The 5,948-nt window shown below is 41.0% G+C and overlaps 1 long non-coding RNA gene across 1 annotated transcript; it reads right to left on the bottom strand.

The window, feature by feature from the left end:
* Positions 1–1,771: 1,771 nt before the first annotated feature.
* Positions 1,772–5,389, bottom strand: LOC144222188 (uncharacterized). Its single transcript, XR_013332335.1, has 2 exons — positions 5,302–5,389; positions 1,772–2,869 (listed from the first exon to the last, which is right to left on the bottom strand). It is a non-coding gene; the product is annotated as an uncharacterized LOC144222188 (long non-coding RNA).
* Positions 5,390–5,948: the final 559 nt, after the last annotated feature.

Here is a 5,948-nt window from a genome sequence, read left to right as displayed (position 1 = left end):
CAGCAATAGCACTGCTAGGAATTTACCCAAGGGATACAGGAGTGCTGATGCATAGGGGCACATGTACCCCAATGTTCATAGCAGCACTCTCAACAATAGCCAAAACATGGAAAGAGCCTAAGTGTCCATCAACGGACGAATGGATCAAGAAGATGTGGTTTATCTATACGATGGAATACTACATGGCAATGAGAAAGAATGAAATCTGGCCTGTGTAGCAACATGGATGGAACTCGAGGGTGTCAGGCACAGAAGGACCAAAACCATATGTTTTCACTTATAAGTGGAACAGGAGAAACTTAACAGAGGACCGTGGTGGAGGAGAAGAGGAAGAATAGTGGGGGAGGGGGAGGGAGGCAAACCATGAGAGACTCTTGNGAAAAAAATAAGATAAAAAATTATTTAGGGGCACCTGGGTGGCTCAGTCGGTTAAGTGCCCTAGTTTGACTCAGGTCATGATCTCATGGTTTGTGAGTTCAAGCCCTGAATCCACCTCTGCACTGACAGCAGAGAGCCTGCTTGGGATTCTCTCTTCCTCCCTCTCTGCCCCTCCCCCACTTGTGCTTTCTCTCTCCCTCTCAAAAATAAACTTTTTTAAAAAAGGAAATTAAATGTGAGAATTAAAACTTCAGACAATTGCATCCAGAACTAGTGCCTTACAAATGTAGCCCTTTGGGGGCGCCTGGGTGGCTTAGTCGGTTAAGCGTCCGACTTTCGCTTAGGTCATGATCTCGCGGTTCGTGAGTTCGAGCCCCGCGTCGGGCTCTGTGCTGACTGCCAGCTCAGAGCCTGGAGCCTGTTTCAGTCTGTGACTCCCTCTCTCTCTGACCCTCCACTGCTCACGCTGTCTCTCTCTCTCCTAGAAATAAATAAAAATATTAAAAAAAACAAAACAAAAAAACAAATGTAGCCCTTTGTTATTAAGCTTGGTCATCTTATAAGTTCCAAACTTTTGTGTTAAATGAGTTTTAAATTGCAAGTATAAGAATATAGTATTTGATATTGAATTCACAACATTTCACTTAAGTATTTTATGAATAAACTGCTTGCTACTGAAGTTCCATATTAATCTAGTTTAGATTGGAATAAGCACATATAAGCACATGTAAACTCATTTGCTACTTTCCCCTTTTTCTTTATGGAAGCATTTTGATTTCTTTTAAATATATGTATGTGCCAGAGAATATCAATCCTTTATAAAAATTAAGGAACATGTTGAAACAGGTATGATATTCTAAAATGTCAAATAATCTCTCTAAAGGTTTGAGTGAATATTCAAGACTTTAAATGTCAGACTATAAAAGAGGAAAGAGGATCTGCTCGGAACTTTCTTTAGAAAGAAGTTAGTATTTTTTGGACAGTATTACTGTTTTTGTTTTATTCTTTAAGTAGGCTCCATGCCCAATGTAGGGCTTGAACTCATGACCCTGAGATCAAGAGTCACACGCTCTACCAAATGAGCCAGTCAGGTGCCCCTAATGTTTTTATTTTAGTTAATAACTAATAGAAACTTTCTTTTCTACCTACTTAATCTCTTAAAAATCCTGGATTTTGAATTGTGATCTATGTTATTAATGAGGACTCACAGCTGTTTGGTTTACTTCAATTCAAATGTCTAGTTTCTACTAAAATTATAATAGCGGCTAAAATGCTTTCAGATTTTTCACATAATCCAATAGAACTATCATGATTTTAAATCACCAAGAATACTGAATTTAAATAATGCCATTTTAAAACTTTGGATTAAAAAAAGAAAGACATGCACCACTGCTGGGAAGTATAAAATGATTCATTTTTACTTCATTTCTTAAATGCATTCGACTAATGTACGTGGTCTTTAGTCACACTCCTGACCTTCATGAAACATGCAGAGCATTCATGGTGACGGTGTTCCTTATAGTGTTATAATAGTGAGATGGTGGGAAATAGCGTCAATGTCCAAGGAACAGTTAAGGAAATGGTTAAATTATTACATCCATGTGATAGAATAGTAGTCAGCCATAAAAAATTTTTTTCAGATGGAAAAATGTTTATGGTATGAAAAGAGAACAGATTATAAACAACATAATCAACCATATATAAAATTGTAATGTTTACAGTGGATAATTCTAAACTGTAGAATGATGAGTGATTTTGGCTTTTGTATGAATACAATTTAGCTCATATGCAGGAATCATGTTATTTTTACAATGAGAGCCTATTACCGACCTCCTTTAAGGTGATCATAGCTCTATTTTACTTTGGCTCTGAGAGGTGAATTGGCCGATTATTTGAAAATGTCTCTGTATAACCTACAAAATAAGCTGAAGTGTGATCTTTGCGCTTCTCCTTGGTAATCACCTCCACAGGGGCAGGGGGGTGGGGGTGAGCTAGGACTAGACGAGCTGTTTTCTTGGGTTGGGTTGGGTTTGCAGAACACTGCTATCAGAATCTGGACTAACAGATTAAAGGGGCTCTTTCCAAGAACTGTATGACTGGAAAAGCTGAGTTAGAATGCAGTTATTTGAAAAGCAGTCTCCATCAGAAAACAGCTTATGATATTTTTTAAAAAGATCTATATAGAACTTAATTCAGGAAAAGAAATTGACCTAACATAGCTTATGCTTTTCTCCCAGGTCTTAGGAATACGAGGTGCGCAGTTGAAAGATGCTCTGCCCTTTTCCAACCGTCTTTCTCAAGTGGTTAATCACCTTCTAAACTATGTTCTTACTGCATTGTTCTCTTAATCTTTCATTTCATTAAAAGGAATTTTTAAATTAAATTAAAAAATCAGAACTCATATTATGCAACATATTATGCAACATATTATTCAAAAAGCACAGCTTTGACTTTATCACATTTTGAAGTGACTGGTCTACTGTCTTCAGACCTGTAAGAAAAAATTTGAAAGAGGTAACGGTTGGTTTAGATACCAATTAATGTACAGTTAGATAACCTGGAACCCAAAGCTTTCAATAAATTACCTTAATTTCCTGTAATTATTTTTTTAATGTTTATTTATCTTTGAAAGAGACGGGGTGCCTGGGTGGCTCAGTTGGTTAAGAGTCCGACTTCGGCTCAGGTCGTGATCTCATGGTTCGTGGGTTCGAGCCCCGTTTCTGGCTCTGTGCTGACAGCTCAGAGCCTGGAGCTGCTTCAGATTCTGTGTCTGCTTCTCTCTCTCTCTGACCGTCCCCTGCTCACGCTGTCTCTCTCTCTCAGAAATAAATAAAACATTAAAAAAATTGTTTAATAAAATTAAATTTAAAAAAAGAGGGACAGAGACAGAGAAAACATGAGTGGGGGAGGGGCAGAGAGAGAGGGAGACACAGAATCCGAAGCAGCTCCAGGCTCTGAGCTGTCAGCACAGAGCCCGAGGTAGGACTCAAACTCATGAACCGTGAGATCATAACCTACGCCAAAGTCAGAGGCTCAACCAACTGAGCCACCCAGGTGCCCCAGTTTCCTGCAATTATTAAAACATTTGTCAAATAAATGTTAAAAAATTTTTAAATAAATAAGTAAAACATTTGTGGATTGGAAAAATTCAGTATACAGAAAAACACAGATGTTTTCATTTTTGAAGATGGAGTCAGCGTGGATTCACAACTGCAGGTGTATAAATGGCGTGTTCTCTTCAAACACCGAAACCCGACTCCTGCATCAGTGTTCCTCCACCGCGACTGAGCACGCAAGTACCCGGAGGGAAGACCTCCCCCCCCACCCGCTCACTGCCTACCTGCCACTACATGACTGCGGGAAAGGTGTTACAGAGTCATTGCATGGGGAGACTGACAAAGTGCCAGATCTGTCAGAATACAGAGCAGCGGTTTTTAACGTTTCGGGGTCCCCACACTGGAACACGGGCTTGAGAGGTGTGCAGAATGCTCTGAGGTTCACAGCACAAGCCAGCCCCGCATTAACCCTGACTTCGCACAACCAACAAATGTAGATTTATGCAAACATCTCCACTTATTTAGGTCTTTTCATTTAGAAGACAGTACCGCTTTTAAACAAACTTGGACATCTGACCTTCTCTCAGGCTGCGTAGACATCATGTGGTGAGGTTTCCACACCTATTTGATCATTTGACTTGTTGCCTAATATTTAGTGGTTTTGACCAATTTAAAACACAAGCTAGATCTGCGTGACGGGGGAAGGGACTGGCTTACCGGGCTGTCATCCCGTGCCTGCACCTGCAGGGTGCCAGATCGCAGAGCTTCCTGCCCTGAGGCTCTCCTCTGCTCACCAGCTCAGCCCTGAGGGGGGGGGGCTCAGGGCAGGTGGGCCCCCTCTGTCTTCCACCCTAGAGACAGGGCGTCTGCAGTGCTTTCCGGCAGCAGCAGGACCCCAGATGTAGATATTTATAAGTCACTGAAAGGTGAACTGGTTCTGATCGAGCAGAAGTGGGGATAATCTGCCAGCTGACTTAGGATAACAATTATAAAAGAGCTGGTAAAACAAGGAAAACAAAGGCACCTAATTGTTCACTCAGAACTGCTTATATAATCAGAATATTATGAGAATAACCTATTATTCTTATATATCAGAATAAAATAGACATAAATATCTCAATAAAATAAAGTTGTAACTCTCCGCATATGGCACATGGATATAAATCCAGCCTGAGACCCGAAGCCAAGCATTTATTTGCATCTTCCCAAGACTGAATGAAACATCCCACTGAAAAGGTTTGCACTGCGAGAGGCCGGGGTGGAATGTTCACGAACCACTGTGCTGGGCGAGGGCTCAACGCACACGCGTCTTCTTCCAGCGGTCGTATGAACCCGTTGTCTCTGACAGAAACTATTTTATAACCCCCAATCTCTAACTCGTCATAATTTGTGTTTTGATAGAAGAATAATTTGAGGGGTGGTTGTGAAAATCACTTTAATAAAATCCAATTTCTAAATGGTAGAGCTTATCATTTAAACTGTACACTTTTGGGGGCGCCTGGGTGTTCGACTTCGGCTCAGGTCATGATCTTGCGGTCCGTGGGTTTGAGCCCCGTGTCGGGCTCTGTGCTGATGGCTCGGAACCTAAAGCCTGCTTCAGATTCTGCTCGTGCTCTGTCTCTATCTCTCAAGAATAAATAAACATTAACAAATTTTTTTAATAAATAAACTGTATACTTTTTAAGGAACTACGACAAGGAGTGTTTCTCTTAGTCTATTTGGAAAAGAGCATTTGTTCATGTCCGTATTATTCCTGACGATTTTCCATGTAGTGCAGAGGCAATAATCCCCACAGTGTATTTTTCAAGATGAAAGCAATCAAAATATATGCCAAAGACAGACATTAATTTCCTAATAATGGCCTTACCATTTGTTCTTTAATAGAATTTTCAATCCCAGCTTGCACCATTAAGTCATTCACATTCTTCTGTAAATCTTCAATGCGATTTCCCATTTCTTCCAGTACAATGTTAAGGAGAATTGTATGCGGGGTACAGAGCACCAGCCAGAAAATCCTGAGAGACCTTGCTTCAAATTGCCAACTACTCATCGAGGCTGTTGATAAAAATGCCCTGGCAGTGCAACTTTTAAAACGAAGGATTCAAAGACTGCATGTACTAATACCTTAAGGTCAGTGCAAATGACCTATTTCCTGAGGTTTTTGTAGTGTGTCTTTAACCTTTGAATTGTAAGCTCAGTTCTCTTATGTTTATTTTTGAGAGACAGAGAGAGAGAATGAGCAGGGGAGGGGCAGAGAGAGAGACACAGAATCCAAAGCAGGCCTCAGGCTCGGAGCTGTCAGCACAGAGCCTGATGCGGGGCTCCAGCCAACGGAGCCGTGAGATCATGACCTGAGCGGCAAGTGGATGCTTAACCAACTGAGCCACCCAGGTGCTCCTCTTTTAAACAATTCTTTTTTTTTTTAATAGTTTATTGTCAAGTTGGTTTCTATAGAACACCCAGTGCTCATCCCCACAAGTGCCCTCCCCCATGCCCATCACCCCCCCTCACCCC

This window comes from Crocuta crocuta, unplaced genomic scaffold (assembly GCF_008692635.1).
Source record: "Crocuta crocuta isolate KB4526 unplaced genomic scaffold, BGI_CrCroc_1.0 scaffold101, whole genome shotgun sequence".
NCBI classification, from domain to species: Eukaryota; Metazoa; Chordata; class Mammalia; order Carnivora; family Hyaenidae; genus Crocuta; species Crocuta crocuta.
This window is presented reverse-complemented; position numbering and strand designations above follow the sequence as displayed.